Source organism: Canis lupus, chromosome 17 (genome assembly GCF_048164855.1).
Source record: "Canis lupus baileyi chromosome 17, mCanLup2.hap1, whole genome shotgun sequence".
Lineage (NCBI taxonomy): Eukaryota > Metazoa > Chordata > Mammalia > Carnivora > Canidae > Canis > Canis lupus.
This window is the reverse complement of record NC_132854.1, coordinates 50,443,977-50,467,862: the sequence shown is the minus strand read 5'-3', so window position 1 is coordinate 50,467,862 and position 23,886 is coordinate 50,443,977. Positions and strand designations below refer to the sequence as shown.

The 23,886-nt window shown below is 35.9% G+C and overlaps 1 long non-coding RNA gene across 9 annotated transcripts in view; it reads left to right on the top strand.

Moving 5' to 3' along the window:
* Positions 1–23,886, top strand: part of LOC140608082 (uncharacterized) — an 848,352-nt gene that overhangs the window by 580,114 nt on the left and 244,352 nt on the right. The gene's annotated exons all lie outside the window — the stretch shown is intronic.

Here is a 23,886-nt window from a genome sequence, read left to right as displayed (position 1 = left end):
TCAGATTTCTGAACATTCAATCAATTTAAATTTCAGGCCACTGGCAGACAGAGCCTCCCATAAACAAAGCTTGTTTTTTCTCCATCTCTGCTTGCAGACTGGCCAATTTTTGGCTACAAGTCTCTTTCACTATATTTTACTGAAAAATAATGAGCAGACATGGTAATCATTTTCTCAACCAGTTCCTTGATTAGTATGGCTTTGGTGGACAATGAGCCTACCTTTTAGGTGATCACAAGAAAATGTTCTGCCAAATGCTTTTCCTTTCCATAAAATGGGTGACTGGATAGAGGGACTATAGGATTATCCATGTTCTTTCTAGTTACTAAACATTTGCTAAGCCAATCCTTTATATTCTGTTTTTTGTAAGCTTCCCACATCCGAGAATACAATTCTGTTTGTTAGGTTTGGGGACATTGTGCTACAAGAAATATCATATGCTGTCTTAAATAAAAGAGAAGGTTTTTTTTTTCTCTCATGTATCAATTATAAGATGAGTGATCTAAGACAACTGATTATAAAGAAAGGACTTAGAAGTTACACTCATTACTTCCACTCACAAGTAAATTTTTTTGAAGATTTTATTTACTTATTCATGAGAGACACACACAGAGAGAGAGAGAGGCAGAGACACAGGCAGAGGGAGAAGCAGGCTCCCTATGGGCATCCAGATGTGGGACCCAATACCAGGACCCCAGGATCACGATCTGAGCCAAAGGCATTGCCAAACCACTGAGCCACCCAGTTCTCCCCACAAGTTAAAATTTAATCACATAGTCATAGAGAGTTAGCTTTAAGGCTAAGCAATCTGCATGCTGCTAACATTTTGGGTCTTTTATTGCAAGAGGAAGAAAGGAGAATAGGTAATAGGATATGATTGGAAGTTTCCATGACATTCAGGTAAAAAACTAACAAAAACTTTTCTGTTTCTTGGGAACATTAACCAAATTATTCTAAAATTGACCTGGGATAATAAACATGTGTGAATAATTATAGCAATCCTTAAAACAAAGAGTAATGGAGTTAGGGGAGGAAGTTCAGAAAAGAATTTTTCCAAGAAAGATTTAAATGTGTGAAATAATTAAAGGAATATGTTGTTGAAACAGGAATAGACAAATAGCCTAAGGGATATAACACAGATTTGTATCTCATGATTTATCAAAATATGGCATGTACTAAATATGATATTTCAAGTAAGTAGTTAAAGATTCATTATTAAATGATATTAAAATTAGGCATATAAAATAAAAGTATAAAAGTTCTAAGACAATATGTAGCTTAATATTTCTATAATTGTAGAGCAAGGAAAAATTTTCTAAGAGTGATAAGGAATGATAAAGAATGATAGAAACTGCACAAGACAATATTGATAAAAATGATTGACCAACTGTGCAAGTAAAACATGATATTAAATCATCTTGAAATGCAAATGGAAATAAGGAAAATCTGTGTAATTTATATATTATATAAAAGATGTATATCTTTAAAGAGTCCACAGTTATTGATCAACACTTTTATGGAGTAATGGCCAAAGACATAAGTCTCACACACATACGCACACAAATAAATTGTTCTAGAAACTCTTTTAAAATTTAAATTTAATTAATAAAGTGTAGTATTAGTTTCAGAGGTAGAGCTTAGTGATTCATCAGTTGTATATAGCACTCAATGCTCATTATATCAAGTACTCCTTAATGCCCATCACCTAATTATCCTATCCTTCCACCTACCTCCTCTCCAGCAACCTTCAGTTTGTTTCCTACAGTTGAGAGTTACTTATGGTTTGTCTCCCACTCTGATTTCATCTGATTTTATTTTCCCCTCTCTTCCCCTATTTCTTAACTTCCCTTATTTCTTAACTTCTACATATGAGTGAAATCACATGACAATTGTCTTTTTCTGATGGACTTATTTCGCTCAGTATAATACCCTCTAGTTCTAGCCACATCATTACTAATGGTCAGATTTCTTTTTTTGATGGATGAGTAATTTTCCATTATACACACACATACACACCCCACATCTTCCTTAGCCATTCAGTGATTGAAGGACATCCAAGCTCTTTCCATAGTTTGGCTATTGTGGACATCACTGCTATAAACATTGGAATGCAAGTACCCTATCAGCTCACTATGTTTTCATCTGCTGGGTAAATACTTAGTAGTGTAATTCCTGGGTTTTAGGGGATCTTTAACTTTTTAAAAAGATTTTATTTATTTACTCATGAGAGACACAGAGAGAGAGAGGCGGAGACATAGGTGGAGGGAGAAGCAGGCTCCATATGGGGACCCCAATGTGAAACTTGATCCTGGGACTCCAGGATCATGCCCTTAGCCAAAGGCAGATGCTTCACCACTGAGCCACCCAGGTGTCCCAATTTTTAACTTTTTGAGGAACTTCCATACTGTTTTCCAGAGCAGCTGCACCAGCATGCATTCCTACCAGCAGTATAAGAGGGTTCTCCTTTCTCTGCATCCTCACCGACATCTATTGTTTCCTGTCTTGTTAATTTTGGCCATTCTGACTGGCGTGGGGTGGTATCTTATTGTGGTTTTGACTTGTATTTCCCTGAAACCAAGTGATGTGGGGCATTTTTTCATGAGTTTGTTGGCCATGTGCATGTCTTCTTTGGAGAAATGTCTGTTCATATATTCTGTCCATTTCTTGACTGGATTATTTGTTCTTTGGGTTTTGAATTTGATAAGTTCTTTATAGATTTTGAATACTAGCTCTTTATCTGATGTGTCAATTGCAAATATCTTCACCCATTCTGTAGGTTGTCTTTTGGTTGTGTCAGTTGTTTCCTTTGCTGTGCAGAAGCTTTTTATCTTGATGAAATCCCAATAGTTTATTTTTGCCTTTGTTTCCCTTGCCTTTGGAGATATGTCTAGCCAGAAGTTACTGCAGCTGAGGTCAAAGAGGTTTTTGCCTATGTTCTCCTCAGGGTTTTGATGGATTCCTATCTCACTTTTAGGTCTTTTATCCATTTTGAGTCTATTTTTGTGTACAGTGTAGTTTCATTCTTCACGTGGCTGTCCAATTTTCCCAATATCATTTGTTGAATAGACTGTCTTTTTGCCACTGGATATTCTTTCCTGCTTTATCGAAGATTAGTTGATCATGGAGTTTAGGGTCAATTTTTGGATTCTCTCCTCTGTCCCATTGATCTATGTGTCTGTTTTTGTATCTGTTCCATACTGTCTTGACGATCACAGTTTTGTAGTATAGCTTGAAGTCCAGAGTTGTGATGCCACCAGTTTTGGTTTTCTTTTTCAACATCTCTGTGGCTACTCAGGGTCTTTTGTGTTTCCACACAAATTTTACGATTATTTGTTCCAGATCTGTGGAAAATAGTGATGATACATTGATAGAGATTGCATTGAATGTGTGGATTGCTTTGTAGCATAGACATTTTAATAATATTTGTTCTTCCAATCCATGAGCTTGGATGTTTTCTCACCTCTTTGTGTCTTCCTGAATTTTCTTTCATTAAGGTGCTATACTTTTCAGAGTACAGATCCTTTACCTCCTTGGTTAGGTTTATTCCTAGGTATCTTACAATTTTTGGTGCAATTGTAAATGGGATTGATTCCTTAATTTCTCTTTTTTCTCTCTCTGTTAATATAGAAATGCAACTGATTTCTGTGCATTTTATTTTCTGCCACTTTGCTGAACAGCTGTATGAATTCTAGCAATTTTGGAGTGGAATCTTTGGGTTTTCCACAAAAAGTATCATTTCATCTACAAAGAGTGAGAGTTTTTTTTTTTTTTTTTTTTTCCAATTTGGATGCCTTGTATTTCTTTTTGTTGTCTGATTGCTGAGGCTAGGACTTCTAGTACTATGTTGAACAGCAGTGGTGATGGTGGACATCCCTGTCATGTTCCTAACCTTACCAGAAAAGCTCTCAGTTTTTCCCCTATTGTGAATGATAGTCACTGTGGGCTTTTTGTAGATGGCTTTTATGATATTGAGGTATGTTCCCTCTATCCACACTGTGGAGGATTTTAATCAAGAAAGGATGCTGTATTTTCGCAGATGCTTTTTCTGCATCTATTGAGAGGATCATATGGTTCTAGTCCTCTATTTTATTTATGTGATGTATCACACTGATTGATTTGTGGGTGTTGTACCACCCTTGCAGCCCAGGAATAAATCCCACTTGGTCGTGGTGCAATTGTTCTAGAAACTTAAGGAAAATCTAAATCCTACTAGTTATCGAGGAAACAAAACAATGAGAATATTTTTTCAATTATCAGGAAGTGACTAATTAAAATATCTAATGTTGACAAGTTTATGGTGAAATGGAAACATTTATGCAGTGATGAAGGATTTTAATTTAATAATTTTTAAAATATAGTATATATAAAAATTCTTAAAATATTCACACCTTTTCAATGATCAATTATAACCCTTGAGGAGTTATAAAAATGAACGGAATTGGAAAACTTTATTAAAATGTTCATCTGTATGCTTTTTGTAACAGGAAAACACTGTAACTTCATAACAGCTCCTTAAAGATGTTACTTAGGTGGTACATGCACACAAGGAAATCCTGGACTACATTAAAATTTATGCTACAGATGTATTTATACAGAATGCTAATAAAGATTTTCAAGTGAAAAAAAGTTCTGACATGATATATAATGTGCATGTATATACATGTATAAAGCATATATATATATATATTTTGGTCTAAGATGATACATACTTGAGGAATTTTATGGATTTGGGGGAAAAGAATTATGTTAATTGGATTAGCTAGCTAAACCAGGTAAAAAAGAATACTCTTGTGAATAAATTATCTGCTGAATACAATTAGCCATGTAATTGGAATGATTAAGAAGGGATTTTCTTGCGGCAGCTGAGTGTTTTATTGAGATTGTACTTAATTTTATTATATTGGTTAAATTTATATCTGAATTTAAACTGAATCAAAAAACATGAAAGTGAAACAATACTCAGTTACACCCATTTACAGTATGTACTATACTATACATATTTTACAATGTTCTCAACTTTCATTCTGAAAAAAAGCATAAACATTCAGAAATCATATATATATATAATCATATATATATATGATTATATATATATATATATAAAGTTGAAAGAGATACTGAGTGATTTTACTTTTATTTATTTATTTTATTTTTTTTAAAATTGTTTTTATTTATTTATGATAGTCACAGAGAGAGAGAGAGGCAGAGACACAGGCAGAGGGAGACGCAGGCTCCATGCACCGGGAGCCCGATGTGGGATTCGATCCCGGGTCTCCAGGATCGCGCCCTGGGCCAAAGGCAGGCACCAAACCACTGTGCCACCCAGGGATCCCGATTTTACTTTTAAATATAAACCAAGGCTGCTGCTGTTAGCATCCTATAGTTTGGTTAAGATTAACCATAGCATTCTATGCTCTAATAGCCATCTTCAATTTGAAATGTGTAAGGTAAGTCATCTAGTTAAGTGAAAGCTTGATAACCTAATGTAACAAGCTTGAGCATTAGAAATCAGCTAAAATCTTTTATGTGACAATTGGCTCACAAATGTCTGCCTGGGCAGATGGTATTGGTTTTAAAAGAAAGACGTAGTTTGCCTGGAGAATTTCAGAGAAATCTGGGCATCATTTTCAGACTCTGGTAAAGGAGAAAGGTGTCATTTCCTTGACAGCCCCAGCGGTTTTCCTGTTACTGTTTGCATGACAGATGCCATGAACAGATTGATGTGTAAAGAAAAGCGAGGTACAAGAAAATCATACATTAAAACTCATTAGCTGGAGATAGACATGCTCTGTTGGGAGCCACTCAGAAGCATTTTTTGATGTATAGAGAATGTTTAACATTCTTAATATATGTGCTTTTTAATGTGGTGGGACTAGATTTACATATGTGGTGCTTGCTTAAATGGGAAGAAAAACATTGTAGCTTAAGGACAAGTAGACTTCCATGAATATGTAGCAGAAATGAATCAATCTTAAATACAACTTTCAGTATAAAATATACTTTATTATTTTATTTATTCTGTTGGTCTGAATCTATGGAACTAAATAAAGCCCAGCAGTGGGACTATCTGTTACTGTCCAGACAAATAAACAAAAACAAAAACCAAACATTACTGAACATGTAACATTATGAAGAAAAATATTTGAAAGCCATATTTTTGTATTTTCTGTTTTCTTCAACTTTTATTTCTATTATTTTCCCAAGAGTGTAGAATTGAGGAAGGTCTGATCAATGGGTGAAAATAATACACTTATTTTTGCTAAAGTTGTTATGTCATTGACCTAGGATTATTTATAAGAATATTTTCTGGTGGGATCCCTGGGTGGTGCAGGGGTTTAGCGCCTGCCTTTGGCCCAGGGCGCAATCCTGGAGACCCGGGATCGAATCCCACATCAGGCTCCCGGTGCATGGAGCCTGCTCCTCCCTCTGCCTGTGACTCTGCCTCTCTCTCTCTCTCTCTGTGTGTGTGTGTCTATCATAAATAAATAAAAATTAAAAAAAAAATTTTTTTTAAAAAGAATATTTTCTGGGGAAAGGACAACAAAAATGACTGTTAACTATTAACCCAGAGAATAGTTTGACACATGTACAAACGTATAGATTTCTGTTATCTACACCATGCCTGAATGAATATTTTCATTTACAACAGGAAACAAGTTTCTCAACTCTAACTCTAATAGTGATACACTGATGTCTATTTTTTTAGAATATTTTATTTATTTACTCATGAGAGACACACAGAGAGAGGCAGAGACACAGGTAGAGGAAGAAGCAGGCTCCATGCAGGGAGCCTGACATAGGACTCGATCCTGGGTCTCCAGGATCAGGCCCTGGGTTGAAGGCAGGCACCAAACCACTGAGCCACTAGGCCTGCCCACACTGATGTCTATTATAACGAGCACTATTTAAAAACAAAGCACTCTGGGGCACCTGGGTAGCTATTAATTAAGCTTCTGACTCTTGGTTTCAGCTCAGGTCGTGATCTCATTCTTGGGATCAAGCCCCCATATTAGGCTCCTTGCTCGGTGGGGAGTCTACTCGTGTGTCTCTCTCTCTCTTTGCCCCTCTCCCCAACCCCATTTGCACATGCTCTCTTTCCCTAAAATCAATCAACCAATCAATTAATCTTAAAAAAAAAAAACAAAACTGAGCACCCTACTTATAACTTAACACTCTATAGTAAAGATAGTCACAGATGCTCAGCCAGCAAACAGCCATGATACTGTATAGCCTACAATCCTCAGAAGAAGAATGGATAGAAATGCCAGGCTGCATTTACCACCCAGTAAGCATCAAGGCTGATTTGTCTAAGTGGCAAGTGAATGCACCACCCCCATTATTCACACACATGAAAATGAACCTCCTGTGAAGAGTTTCTACAAATTATTTATAGAAATAGATCAACTACAATCATGTATTGACTAAGGTAAATGTTAATGTACAGTAACAGAACATAAATGATCTTCATCTTCAATTTCCTCTTTAACTTGCTTCCACTGTGAATATTATTCTTAGCAGAGAAAATGGAAGCTAAATAGAGTATGCTTATTTGTGTTGCTTCTCTGTCATCTTTTAACATAACAATAGTCTCTCCAGACAATGGAAGTGTCACTTCTTACTGAGCATGGCAAGATGCCTGCCTCCAAAGCTGGGTCTTCAAGAAACACTACCCTCTCTCCTCCACCTTTAAGCATTGCTTCTCTTAGTTCTTCTTGGTGGAGGTTTTTATAATCTCGCATTTCATGTACAATGTACTGCAGTTATACTGTTACCGTTCTCATACCTGCCTGTGTTATTTCTTAACCCAAACTGTCCACTTTTATAAATCTGCATCCATTTCTGAGGCTCATTTCATCTAGCTATGACACCCTCAAAATACCTTTTGCTTTTCTTTACCTATGTCCTGACTATTCTCTTATTCATTATGGAATTTGTCAGCTGGCTAAACTTTTGTGGATGTCTACGTGGTTGACCTCGGAATCCAGAGTTGTTTGATCATCTCAATACCAACAACCCTTGTCATCTGTTCTTATATCCTTATCTTGGATACTGTTATCTCTTATTAATGCTCTAACTCAATTTCAGATATAAAAATGTTTAACCACAGCCCCCTACACACAATGATTGATGTTATATCTTTTATATCTTTTATATCTCCATCAATCACCTCCTCTATGGCTTCATTGCCTTCTTGAACCTTCAGCTAAGGTCCCACTCCTTGATCTTGCTTGTCTGAGACAACTTCCCTGAAAACTCTTAAAATTTGCTGTATTTACTTATATATCTGGACTGCTGAAAGTTGCTCCATGAAATCACGTACCCATACATTTCTATGCCACTAAAAAATTATTCCAATTTCCTTTGGGTCTGTAATATTAATCAGCTAAGATAACCCCACCTACTCAATTTATCCCAGTGGCTGTGTTAATTAGGGCTTTTCAAAGGAAAGAGATATAAATAAGGTATCTAATGGCTCATGTATTTAAAAAGTCTAGACAGTGACTCTCAGATTGTAGCATTCCTGAGAACCCCTGTTGGTCGTCTTAAAATTGTCAGGCCCACTACAGAGTTGTAATTCAATAGGTCTAATATGGGAACTAATAATTTGATTTTCCAACAAATTGCCAGGAGTGGAAACCATGCTTTGAGAACCACTAGTCTAGGCCCCTAAATCTCTTCCAACATGTTGGGATACAGGTGCTCAACAATATAATAAGGACACAACTGTTTTCTCTCTTCCTCATCCTTCCTCTGTGTTGGCTTCATTTTCCAGGCAATGTCTTCTCCTATGACAGAAAAAAATGGCACCAAGAGTTCCAGGATTGAATATTCTTTTTAACTTATATACCTGGAGGAAAAAAGCCTGTCTTTCCCCATAACTCTTACAAAATTTTAGAAAATAAACTGGAGGGAATCAGCCTTACTGTAGCTAACCAAGATGAGTTATATCACTAGGAACTGGAAAGGAGAGGGCCTCCAAAGAGAGGATGTGGGTTAGATTGATGTCTTCTTTAGTGTGTTTTACATCTCTTTACTATGCTCTTAAAACATTCCCACACTGCTATCTCAGTCTCTCTGAGTAGAGGATCTAACAATTTAACAGAAGCAGCTAACAAAATAAGCCACCCTTCACCTCTTGGCCCAAACATTTAACTAAAAAATATATGTTTAGGGCCTGTAAAGTACCTGTGGCAGAAGGAAAGCTAGAGAAAGTCAGAGTACTAGAGAGGAAATGAATGGAGAAGTAGCCTAAGCTGGAGAGCAAAAGTTCCAAACAACGACAACCAAAACAAAACAAAACAAAACAAAACACAAAGACCCTCAACTTGTTTTCTCTGGGGTCAGGAAATTATTGGATCACATGATATAGCCTCACCTTCTTTACTTCCATTTGTGAGTAAAATGTTTCCTTTTTTATAACACAAATGCTGTAAAAAGAGCTCTTGTTTCCAAAGGGAATTTCATTAATTAATTTTCCCTTCACAGTTCTCTATTTGTAAACCTCATTCTTTTACTATAACAACTTCTAATAAGTCTGAATTTAGTCAGATATATCCAATTTACCATATGTGATTGTATGTTTATGAGTTCAATAAAAAAATTAGCTTACAGTGTATTTGCTTTTCAAAAAGCCAAATACCACTTAGATATTGACACAGTAATAAATATCTATTTATTTCATCATTTTAAAGGCTGAACATCATTTTGCTCTGTAAATTACAACATAAATTACTTAAACATTTCCTAGTTGAATATTTAGGTTGTTTCCAATATTTTGTTACCACAAACAATGATACCAATGACATCCTTATTTATATTGCGATATTTTTCTGTTTAGTTCTACAGTATAACATTCCAGATTTGAAATTGATGGGTCGAAGAATTTACACATTTCAGGCTTTGGGTCCATGTAGTTTCCAGAACAACCATACTGTTCACTTGAAATTTAAGGGCTCATGGTCTCATCTATCTGCCTACACTGGGTATTAATCATTCTTTTTTTTTTAAGATTTTATTTATTTTTTCATGATGGAGAGAGAGAGAGAGAGAGAGAGGCAGAGACACGGCAGAGGGAGAAGCAGGCTCTGTGCTGGGAACCTGATGTGGGACTGGATCCTGGGTTTCCAGGATCACACCCTGGGCCAAAGGCAGACACTCAACCACTGAGCCACCCAGGCGTCCCTCATTCTTTTAATGTTGACTAATCTGCCGGGTGTAAATTATCCCTTGGTGTCAAATTATTTTGCATAATTTTGAGCACTTCTGCAGTTGTAACATTTTTCAAATGTCTACTATTTGCCATTTTATTTCTGCTTTATTCTTTTGTTCATTTGAGGTGTACTCTTAACAAAAAAAATAATAATAACATTTATTGAGACTCATAATGTTTCAGATTTGTCCTAGTCTTTTACAGGTATTATTTCATTTAATCATCACAATAACCTTGTGAGTATACACTATGATTCTCATTTTACAAATGAAGATCCAAGAATGGGCAGATTAAATAGTTTTCCAAACACTGTACTGTAAGTAGCAAATATAGTCAGTACTCAAGCATAGATGTGCCTGAGACCCAAAGCATATGGCCTTTATCATTCTATTGGCTTTTAAATTCCATTTTGTCCAGCTTACTAGTATTGCCTTTTCTTGGACTGTTTTTCTACCTCACATGGACTCTTGTGGAAGTCTTCTTTGACTCTAGTCCTACAGGACTCAACTTTATCATGCAGTATGAATATGCATAGATAATTCTGTAATTTCAGTCTATTTTAATTCTCCTTGGGCTAAAATCCCTTAAAGGGTCCCACATTTCCATGCACCAAAGCCCAAATTACTTATCAAGACCACAAATGCTTCTATGGTCTGGCCTTCATTGGGTACATCTCTAACCTTGTCAGATGCACGAAACTCTTCTCAGTCTTACTCTGTTCCCCAGCATAACAAAGCAACTTACATTCAGTGTCTTATGACCCTTCATGTAAATGTTTGCATTTGCTGTTGTATTAAGTACCTACTATCCTGCACTATACTGTGCCAACCAACCCCAAGTACACATACATTCTCATTCTACAATGTCTTTCATCAAACTGCCTCCCTGAAGCTTTTTTAGTACTATCCACTCTTTTTTTTTTTTGCCTCTCAAGCCTATTTCTTCCTATTTAACCTATTTCCCACTTCCTCCCTAGTACAGTTTATTTAATAATTTGTCAATTTCACTACATTTGATTTTAGTTTTGAATAACAAAGATCTTGTCTGATTCATTACCATCCTGGATTTCTAGAAAAAGTTCTGCAATATATAAGTACTTTGATGAATAAATGAAATAATATATATCTCTATATATATTATGAGTTCAATTGGCCAACTTTCTTCCAAAGCTCAAAAGACAAAACTAATTTATCACTTTAAAGCAGCCTTTGAACTTATACTTTCAGAGATTATAGGTTTGCACTTCATGGACCATGCTATCATTTTAAAATATTTGAAAGTAAGCAACAGTATATATCAATGTATATTATGACTAAGTATTCCAAAATAAGACATATTAAAAGACCTCCCAAATTAAATAATAATAATATCACAATCATGGAAAATAATTGGACTAATTACTAATTAAAGTTGCTTTTTTCCTTGTATTCATTTCAGTACTTGCTTATAATCCTGACACTTTTAAATGTTCATTATTCAATCATTTAAAAATAATTTCTCATCTACTGCATAATAGTAAAAGTGCGTATTATTTATCATAAATTCTTTGTAAAGTTTTTAAGTGTGAAAGTCAATTTTAAAGTATATTTGTTGCGGAAATAATTGTTTTATCTAGTTACTTTTATTTAGAATTCTTAAAGCACTTTTAAAAAGATACACTGAGACAAATTGTTTTAGTAAAAATATGTAGACATTAAATTATTGAGCTATCCATGCATAATTTAGATAATTGCTTTTAGGAGATATCCTGTTTGATGAAAGTCTGTAAAAGGGAGATTAAATACTGTGTATTCTTAGAAGATTTTCTTTTCAAGAATTTGTGGCATGTTGTGATAATTTGCATAAAACTATCAATATTAGGCCAACTTACCAATGCTGCTGTGAAGAATCTTATGAGCTGCTTATGAAAATTGTCCCATTTCTACTTCAGATTCCCGGAGAAATTGAATTACAACTAGTCAATTTGTACATTAAAAGATACCTTGTGCAATATTAATTATAAATGGAAGTCACAGAAGTCATGAAAGCAGACACTTATTCCGTGTTGCATGGTACCAAAATAATCAGTCAAGTGAGGAAGTAAGGGAGGGAGGAGAAGGTGAGGGAGTCAGGGGAAGGGAGTTAGACTGGTAGTTGCATACTGTAGATAGCATCCCTTGGTACAGGAAGCACTTTTGAGTTTTAAGGTGGATGCGGATAGAAGTCATTAATTTAGCAAAAAAGTTATTGAATATCTACAGGTTCACAGTTTTTTATACAAACAGTTGGGGAAGAAACATGGAAATTTAGAATCTTTCAGATTTTATCAAGGTAACATGGGAAATATACTTTATGATATCTAACATCTCAGTGGAGACTGAGACACCCCATAATTGAACACTTTATTTGTATAACATACGACTTTTGAAATACCATAGAATAAAGACTATAAGTAATCATATAGCAATTTGGGTTCAGTTTTGCCAGCAAATAGGCAATTCATTTCTGGTGAAGTTGGATTGTGCTGTCAAATGAAAGTTTCAAAAAGAAAGTAATAATTTAAAAAAAGCCCACAACTTGTTTTTTGTTTTTTGTTTTTTTTTTCCAGAATTTAGACCTTAGGAGTTTGGTAAAGGATTACTGCCCCATACTGAATGCTTGTTTGTGCAATATTAGGTATATACCCTAATGTCTGTTGAGAAGATTTATATATCTGAAAAAAAAAATAGACTGTATCACTATAACATATAACCCAGGGCTTCAGTTCTGTAATTCAGGTAGTCTGACAGCAAAGGTAAACTATTAAGTCAATGTGCATGGAAGGACATTCAAAAGTAAAATTTTTATATTGATGTGAATAGGGGGGCTTGGCATGCAAAATTCCAAAAGACCAAGATGAAAGTACTTGCTACATTTGCACAATTTTGCAAGTGGTTTAAAATATCAGCAGAGATCTGATATCTCCCTTCTCTAGCCATCTCCAGCTGAGGTCCTGAGGATGAGTAAGAAGATAATGATGATAGCATATTATAAGTGTCATATTAGCCATATACGTAACTTCTGTGCAAACTGAGGCAGCATCACCAAACTTTGCCTTAGGACTAGAGAAGGCTTTACTGAAGAAGTTATGGTTGAGTTGAGTTTTTGGTGGCTCAGTTGTCTTCTACTCAGACCCCTTAAGGACTGCCACTCTGCTTTCATGCATGCAGTAGGAAACCAGGGTGCTTGACATGCTTCTACTGTTCATATTGAACCCTACGACTCACCAACAATGGCTGAGTCTGTACAAATGAGACTGGGCAGACCAGTGTGCAAACCACATCAGCCCTGGTCGTAGCTGTGGTTGCTACATCGAGTACAATGACATCATTAATGGTCTGGATTCTGTTCCAGCACTTTTAGTATGTTCACTCTCTTTTTATATCTTCTATTTCTCTCATTTACATTCACCTGCATTTTTAGGCCATGTTGGGTAGAGTGATTGTGAAATAGGACTTAGAATTTATGGAAATGATTGAAAAAAAAAAAAACTCTTAGTGTTTTATTAATAAAGAAACAGCCATGTGAAATATAGAAGAGGATGAATGAACTTGGGTTTCCCCCATAAAAATTACAACTTGTGAGCCATGGGTGGATATCTCAGTTGTGGATGACACAACAGCTTCTTGTCAGTGAAAAAGAGGAACTCAGTATAGGCAACAGTTGTAGTCACAATATTTGCCAAATCCAATACACATAAAATAATAATGGAGGCAGTCATCTCTAAAGGCTGGCAGACAGCAGACCAGCTGAGCCAAAGCAGTGAAAGAAAAAATACTTTTTCCCCCCAAAACAAAAAGAAATTGGGAATCTGCCAACCCACTGGTTAAGAATAAAAGCCTCAGTTGGTAGATAAGTGGGGAGCATAAAAGCACTAGTCTGATGGTCTAAACAAATTTTCTTTTTAAAAAAGTGTTAAAAAGAAAAAAAAGAAAGAGATTCTAAGACCTTAAACATGTCTATAGCTCCTCAGGGTAAAGGGATTTCCCCACTAAAGGTGACCTTTAGAATGTTTCCATATCAATACAATTTAAAGGAAAACATCTAATGTCTACCAGGGACAGTTTGATTTTTATTTCTTAAATCACTGCTGAAATTTATCCTGAAGGTCTATGCTCTTTTCTGGATAGTGTATGAATCTAAACCATTTGATAGACAAAGCACTGAAGACACTGAACTCAGATTTAGTGAGCCTTCATTTGGTATTTAAGAAAAGAATAATAATTTAGTATGTTCTGCCAAGAACATGTTTTAGACATTTAGGTAGACAATGGGTGAATCCAAAGGTGTAGCCTTATTTGCTTTAACTTTTTTCAGATTATATTGCTGTAGCTTAAGAAATTCCTGGGTAAAATAGTGGTAATTATTTTGTATTGTTGGTCAATCCAGGTAGGGCATATAGTTCTTGGTCTCGTGATGGTATAAAAATGGGAATCAGATTTAGGATTCTTACACTTCAATTGACATAAATTTAATATTTTCACCTTGAATATCTAGATTCATATTCCACTCAATATTTAAAAATCAGAAAAATTACATAGAAAAAAAACACTTGAGGTTCTCAAATTATATTTACTAGTAAATTTATGTAATTTTAAATGATCCTAATTATGTTTTTCGTAAATGTATTCACTAAAAATTCCACTGAAATTGTATTCCTAACACTTCTACAGTTTCTATAAACTAGAACACTCTCATTTGTTGAGTCACTCGGGGTGAACTAGGTGGTCATACTTTCAGCCTCATTTTTTTCCCCTCTATTTAAAAGGAGTGTTGACTGTCCTGGGTAAAGGTGATAGAATGACCAGATTGCAGAAGGTCTCTCACCAAAATCTGATAGATCTGAACACATGAGTAGAGTTTAGCAAAATGTTTTTGTTCTTTTTATTGCTGAAGTACAGTTATTCTCCCTAAAATTGTGGATAAGCAAAGAAAAATCTTTTCCTCATCAGACTGGATCCCACTTCCCTGGCTAGATCTCCAGAGGCTGTACTGGAGAAAAGGGGTAAGCAAAAAAAAAAAAAAAAAAAAAAAAAAAAAAAAAAAAAAAATCCTTGCAATCTTCACTAATAGACAGCTCTCTGCAAAGCACATGTAATCAATTAAAATAGAAATGGGCTGGCATAATAGATGGAAAACCACCTAGAAATAGAATATCCTATCAATAACTAAGAATGTCAATATCTCCGTGTTTCAGAAATAGATGCAGGATGAGATCTGGGAGCCTCCCATTTCCAGGATTCCCAGCTGGGAATGGTCCAAGTTCAGGTACTCTCCTTAGACATATGATACATTTTTGTCTGTGTTTTAGGTAATACTCTTTTTAGATGATTTAGCAGCATCCCTAAAATGGTATGAGTCGATGTTCTCAAAAAAAAATTTAAAAAAAATTAAAAGCTGTATATAGCCTTGACCATTCCTTATATTCCCTGCCCCATCCCCTTAGATTACAGAAAATCAAGAAGCTAGAACAGATTTCAAGTTGCAGATTAGAAAGAAAGACTTTTTCTGATAAGGTTGAAAAATTTAAGGGGAAAAAGAACTCAACTTAATATTACTAGACCAAATAGAAGATAAAATTATCTCCTGTTTATAAAATATACAAGAAAAGGAAGAAAAGAGAAAGAGAAATATAACATTATAAAATACTGAAGAGGAATACAGTGTAGAAAAAGATTGAAGAAAAGAAACAGAAGAAAGCCATAACAAAACAATGAATTAAGAATAACAGTTTATAAATAAGACAAAGCAACAGCATGAGACTATATACATGAGGTATTGGCACTACATATACTCATATGTAAGGACACATGTACACACAATAATATGTGCACATAATAGTACACATACAAATAAAATTAGTAAAATTCATTTTCTTTTAGAGTGAGGGATTATTTAAAATTAAACCTTAACATTTAACATGAACGTATAGGGATCCCTGGGTGGCGCAGCGGTTTGGCGCCTGCCTTTGGCCCAGGGCACGGTCCTGGATATCCGGGATCGAATCCCACGTCGGGCTCCCGGTGCATGGAGCCTGCTTCTCCCTCTGACTGTGTCTCTGCCTCTCTCTCTCTCACTGTGTGCCTATCATAAATAAATAAAAGTTAAAAAAAAAATTAAAAAAAAAATAACATGAACGTATAATTACAGTTCTTGAGGCTTAGATATTTATTCTCTTAACCTTAGAAGAATCACTCTCCTCTAAAAACAAAGCTGCTGATTCTCTTTTAAAATAAAAATACCCCCTCCTGGGGCACCTGGGTGGCTCAGTCTGTTAAGTGTCTGCTCTTGAGTCAGTTCGTGATCTTGGGATCTTGGGATTGGTCCCCATACCCAGCTCCCTGCTCAGCGGAGAGTCTGCTTCTCTCTCTCTCTCTCTCTCTCCTCCCCCTCACCCCCAGCTCAATATCTCTTTCTGTCTCAAATAAATCAATGAAATCTTTAAAAAACACAAACAAACAAACAAAAAAACCCCAACAACCCTCCTCTGGTCTACATGACCGGACACATGGCTACCACCAGCTCCTGAGTGTAGCATCTTAAAGCTTTATTACCAGATATACACAGCCTTGTGTCTTCATCACAGCCCCAAAATCTCTTAGGAAAAGGTCACTGAGTCAGATTGTATCAGTAGTTTACTCCTAGTTCATTGGACATACACAGTTTTTGTTTTGTTTTGTTTTGTTTTTCTCATTAAACATACATGCCCAGCAATTGGTCCCATTGCAGTTGTATGCCTGGGGAAGATTAGATATACCAGATAAAAGAGGACTCTAGACTGCTAAACTCCTCAGGTCTCTACTACTACCTGAGTTTTCTACCTGTTTCTGGTGGGAATGGTGACACTTGTTAAATCCATTAAGTCCTTTAACTGAGTTATCCCTAAACACGACTGCATATACAAACCCAACCTAGCTGCTTCTCTCCCTTCTTGCCCAACCTTCTCCCTACTGCCCTCTGCTGCACCCTTTTACTGTCACTCCCATACTCTCTTCCTGTTCCCTTGAATCCATCGTTCACTATAAACTTACGCCTTAAATCCAAGCCTCTGCACATGATTTTCTCTGAACACAGTTGACATAATTTAACTTTGGCTCTCAGCCTCAGCATACTAATCTCCCCTGCAGCTCTCCTAAAGGGAACACTGTATTCTCTCATCCTCCTACACCACTGAGAACACAAGAGACTAAGATGACATTGGCGTCCTCCCAGGTCCCTGTTTCCAATTTCAGATGGTTCTTCTACTTCCCTCACATACAAAGCACTTCCCTCCTGAGGCTCATGACTGTAGACTACACCATCTTCTATCACTACTTGTAACTACTTCTACAGAATTCCCATCCTTTATTCATAATAGATGTTGGCACCTAGCTCACATTATTCTCTACTCCAAGAACTTTAATCATCAGAATAAATGTGAGCAATCTCCCACATTGAACATTTCTTTACAAGGAATCAATCAGTTTAACCCACTCATACTCTTTCTTATCTTTGGGAAGCCCTGGGCTTTGTGAGCAGCCCAAACTATTATACCTCTGTAAATTTAAACTCTAACGTATAACCTCTGATCACAACTTCACTTATCTTCACCTCTTTCAATTCGTATTCTAAGTAAATCTCTTGGATTTCACTGAAGCTTTAAGTTTCTCCAACTCAACTCCTTTTGTTCCTATCAACTTCCTAAACTAGTACAGACATCATGTACATTCAACTATTCTGTTGTCACATATTCAATTCTTTGTACCCTATTCTCTACTATACTTATTGTAACTTTTCTTCTTGGATCAATATAGCCATTCAACACTGCTAATCTTACACCCTGGCCAGTAAGCACTTTTGGAGAAAATCACATGGTAAATGGATCAGAGCCACTTTAGATTCAAGGTATTTACTCTTGGTTTGTCAATATTACTCACCAGCAATTTTACCTATTTATTATCATCTTTCTTTTCGGTATTTTGTGGTAAGATTTTCCAAATATTTACCATCCTTCACAAATATATATTTAGAGGCAGATTCTTAAGAATTATGCCATCTAGAATTATAGCCAGTCCTCATTTATGTGGATTCCTGCTTGCTAAAGTGTACTTGTAACCCTTAAATTAAAAAAAAGTACTTTTACAGTCATTGAAGAACATGCACAGTGGGGCAAAATTTCGAGTTGCCAGACCTACAGGTCATCAGCTAAGGAGAAATAAGGTGACACTGCCTTCTTATTGCAGCTCTAATACTAAACAACTGTCCTTCTGGTGGCCTTTTTAGTGCCTTATTTTTTGTGCCTTCTGTTGGTGATGTCACTGTATAACATGGTCCTCAAGCACGGTACTAAAGTACTGTCTAGGGATCCTAAGCCCAAAAAGGCTGTGCTGTGCCTTGCAGGAAATACAGAGAAATTCCTACTCAACCATGAATTATAGTGCTGTTGTTTATTAGTTCAATGTTAATGAATCACAAATATATACTAAATAAAGTGTATTAAGCATACATAAAATAAGATCATATATTGGTTAGTTGATGAAAATTTTGTGACTAGAGGATTATAGTACTGGTTCAATATTGACTAATTCAGTGGTCATGGAGACTTGATAAAACATGGTTGTCTGAATAATGATAATATACTACAGGTATTTGAGGAGTTGTGATAAATGACCTGCTCTTGTATTCCTGGTGGTGACACAGACTGAACTACTATTTATGAACAATACCTACCAATAACTAGTAAGTCACTCAAAATATCAGATGGATGAATTTATTATGACCAATAATCTGTTTATTGGGCCATCAATCAAAGTCTCTGATGGTTTTCTTGTCAGCTTTCTGTATGTGAGCCAAATGGCTTAGCAGGGTAAAACAGGAGTCAATCTTCCTCCAAGTAGATAAAGGATTCTTAATAAATAACACAACTCAGCATTAATATTCTCTAAATAAAAACCACTATATCCTAAAACTGGCTTACCCCCCAAATAGCAGAAGGTAACAGAGATTCTCAAAAAACTCATGGGGAAACTAAGATGTAGGAAATTAAAATTTAATATGATCACTCTACGGATAGTCATGTGTTAAAATTTTATATTATTTCCCTTAGCTATGACTTCCTTTTCATATCAATATTATTAAATTCATTTATAGATGAAACAATAGAAAAAATTAACAAAATATGAGTTTACCCAGCTAATAGATCTAAGAGTACATTTTAGCAACTATTATTATTTGACTTCAGAGATCAAATGCTTTTAACTTAAAATTCTAAGATTTGTATTCTGTTTGCTTCTTACCTCTTATTTGTCTGAGAGGCTTCAACCTTCTTTTAAAAATGTGATTCAAATCCTTTTAGGAATTATGAATAGTACTCTGAAATATATGAAGAATTAATACAAAGTAAGAGAATCATTTTCCTGTGGGACTTCCATTAGAGGACATCTGCTTTTTAAAACTTTATTGCATTACAAAAGTCCATTTTCAAGTTGCTTGATTGTTCTTTGCCTTTATATTTCTCTTAGAAAAAATTATAATTGATGGATAGACATTCAAGTACAGAATATACTATTTAATCAACATTATACTTTTGTCGATGCTGTATCATGAAGCATTACCCAGTATGTTTCTTTAGGTAGATGAATTTTGAATTCCAAGTTGCTATAGCAAGAACCATTAACCTGAACTCATAGAACACTCAGAAACTCCTCATTCCAACTTGCTAAATAGCAGAAAAGGAGAATTTTCTGATTCTTCCTGGGGCAAGACTTGGGGGGTAAAATAGAGATTGAGGAATTGAACTGGAATACTTCTGAGATTCTCATTTGCTGCAGTGGACTAGGCTGGGTTTTCTCTAACCCTGGGCCCCAGCTCACTGCTTGGCAAACCATGTAGTATGTCACATAGATGGGCCCTTAGTTACTGGAAAAGTGTCTAGACAGTTAGTTGGAAATTTGTGTTATCTGACTTATATTTGTCTTTGGCATCAGTACTACAAATGCTTTAAAAATCTGGATATACCACAGAAATGTATCCAGAATGTAAACTTCTTCCTTAACAGTGAATCTCATAGAAAAAAAAAAAAAAAGAGATTGAGAACCTTGATAGTAAGAAACTACTTTGTAAACATTAGTCCTAAAAATCCAAATATAATGTCTATATTCTTATTTTAGTCTCTTACACATTGAATTTATTACAAACTGATTTACTGCTTTCTTAGATTACATACACACAAAACCTCTGAAGTAGTACATTTATAGATTATGCATGTGAATAATTCTAAATTATGGAAATAATGATGAAGAATCAATGTATGTGTGTGTATACACACCAGAGAGGAGGAGTTTGTATATAAAAATGGCTGCCATATGTAGAGCAGGCGTAGTATTGTTTCAGTCTGATGCTAAACTTACAAAGTTTCATAGAATAATACATGTCAAGGATCCCTGGGTGGCTCAGTGGTTTAGTACCTGCCTTCAGTCTGGGGTGTGACCCTGGAGTTCCAGGATCGAATCCCCCATTGGGCTCCCTGCGTGGAGCCTGCTTCTCCCTCTGCCTGTGTCTCTGCCTCTCTTTCTGTCTCTCTCTCTGTTTCTCATGAATAAATAAATAAAATCTTTAAAAAAATAATACATGTCCTGGCATTTACATAGATTAAAAGCAACAGAAATTGATCATTCTGTCTAATATTTAGCTTGAAATGTTGACTAGTGTACCGGATGCATATTTCCATTGAGAGAGGTACAAAGTTCTTGTCTAGAGGCTAACCAAAACCAACTTCTTAAAAAAATTATTTAAATTCAATTAATTAACATGTAATGCATTATTGGTTACAAAGGTAGAGATCAGTGATTCATCAGTCCAAATAATCCCTAGTGCTCATTACATCACATGCCCTCCTTAATGTTCGTCACCCAGTTGCCTGGTGAGTAAGAGTCTCTTATGGTTTGTCACCCTCTCTGATTTCACCTTATTTTTTCCTCTCTTCCCCTATGATCTTCTGATTTTTTCTTAAATTTCACATGAGTGAGAACTCACGATAATTGTCTTTTTCTGATTAGCATAATATCCTTAGCATAATATCCTCTATTTCCATCCACATTGTTACAAATCCAAGATTTCATTCTTTTTTTATGGCTGAGTACTAGTCCATTTTATATATATTTCACATCTTTATCCATTCATCTGTCAATAGAATCTGAACTCTTCCACACAGCTCAGCTATTGTGTACATTGCTGCTATAAACATTGGGGTGCAGATGCCCCTTCAGATCACTACATTTGTATCTTTGGGATAAATACCCAGTAGTACATTTGCTGGGCCATAGGGTAGTTCTATTCTCAACTTTTTTAGGAACCTCCATACTGTTTCCCAGAGTAGATGTACCAGCTTCATTCCCACCAACAGTGGGAATTCTCCCTTTTTCCACATCCTCGCCAACATCTATCATTTCCTGACTTGTTCATTTTAGCCATTCTGATTGGTGTGAGGTGGTATCTTATTGTTTTTTTTTTTTTTTTAAGATTTTATTTATTTATTAGAGACAGAGAGAGAGAGGCAGAGACACAAGCAGAGGGAGAAGCAGGCTCCATGCAGGGAGCCCGATGTGGAACTCGATCCAGGGTCTCCAGGATCATGCCCTGGGCTGAAGGCGGCCCTAAACCGCTAAGCCACTGGGCTGCCCGGTATCTTATTGTGGTTTTGACTTGTATTTCCCTCATGCTGAGTGACACTGAGCATTTTTTCATGAGTCTGTTGGCCATGTTGGCCATGTGTATGTATTCTTTGGAAAAATGTCTGTTCATGTCTTCTGCCCATTTCTTGACTGAATTATTTGCTCTTTGGGTTTTGAGTTTGGTAAGTTCTTCATAGATTTTGAATACTAGCACTTTATCTGATGTGTCAATTGAAAATATCTTCACCCATTCTGTAGGTTGTCTTTTGGTCGTGTCAACTGTTTCCTTTGCTGTGCAGAAGCTTTTTATCATGACGAAGTCCCAATAGTTTATTTTTGCCTTTGTTTCCCTTGCCTTTGGAAACGTGTCTAGCCAGAAGTTGCTGCAGCTGAGGTCAAAGAGGTTGTTGCCTATGTTCTCCTCTAGGGTTTTGATGGATTCCTATCTCATCCATTTCTCATTCATCCATTTTGGGTCTGTTTTTGTATACAATATGAGAAAATGGTCCAGTTTCATTCTTCTGCATGTGGCTGTCCGATTTTCCCAATACCATTCATTGAAGAGACTGTCTTTTTCATTGAATATTCTTTCCTGCTTTGTTGAAGATTAGTTGACCATAGAGTTTTGGGTCCATTTCTGCGTTCTCTATTCTGTTCCATTGATCTCTGTGTCTGTTTTTGTACCTGTCCCATCCTGTCTTAATGATTACAGATTTGTAATAGAGCTTGAAGTCCAGAATTGTGATGCCATCCAGTTTTGGTTTCCTTTTTCAACAATCCTTTGTCTATTCTGGATTTTTGTGTTTCCATACACATTTTAGGATTATTTGTTCCAACTATGTGAAATAAGTTCATGGTATTTTGATAGGGTTTGCATTGAGTGTGTAGAGTGACCTAGGTAGCATAGACATTTTAATAATATTTGTTTTTGCAATCTATGAGCATGGAATGTTTTTCCATTTCTTTGTGTCTTCCTCAATTACTTTATGATGTTCTATAGTTTTCTGATTACATATCTTTTGCCTCTTTGGTTATGTTTATTCCTAGCTATCTTAAGATTTTGGGTACAGTTGTAAATGGGATTGAATCCTTAATTTCTCTTTCCCCTGTCTCATTGTTAGTGTATAGAAATGCAACTGAGTTCTGCACATTGATTTTATATCCTGCCACTCTGCTGAATTCCTGTATGAGTTCTAGCAATTTTGGGGTCAAGTCTTTTGGGTTTTCTATATAGAGTATCATGTCATCTACAAAGAGTGAGAGGGAGCATACCTCAATATCATAAAAGCCATATACAAAAAGCCCACAGCGAATATCATTCTCAATGGGGAAACACTGGGAGTTTTTCCCCTGAGGTCAGGATCATGGCAAAATGTCCTCTGTCACCACTGCTGTTCAACACAGTTCTAGAAGTCGTAGCCTCAGCAATCAGATAACAAAAAGAAATAAAAGGCATCCGAATTGGCAAAGAAGAAACCAAAACCAACTTCTAAAGAAACTACAGAGTCTCTTTCTTTCTTTTGACTTTCCTTTTTAAAAAGTACTGTTGTCCATTATTTAGAGGAAATAGTTCTCATGGCTTAGTGTTACAAAGAGCAGTTCAAGGACATCTGTACTCTATGTGTATTGGTTTTTATTTTAATTTTATTTTTAAAAATATTTATTTATTCATGAGAGAGAGAGAGAGAAAGAGAGAGAGAGAGGCAGGCAAAGACACAGGCAGAGGGAGAAGCAGGCTCCATGCAGGGAACCCAACATGGGACTCAATCCCCGGTCTCCAGGACCACACCCTGGGCTGAAGGCAGCAGTAAACCTCTGAGCCACCCAGGCTGCCCCTGTGTATTGGTTTTTAGACAAGTTTTTTGTAACATACATCATTTACAATTTTATAATATTCATGCAGAATTGGATATATTTTTTAAATGTGTGTGTGTGTGTGTGTGTGTGTGTGTGTGTGTGTGTGTGTGTCTAAGAGAAAATAATAAAAGAAGCATAACTGAAAAGTCA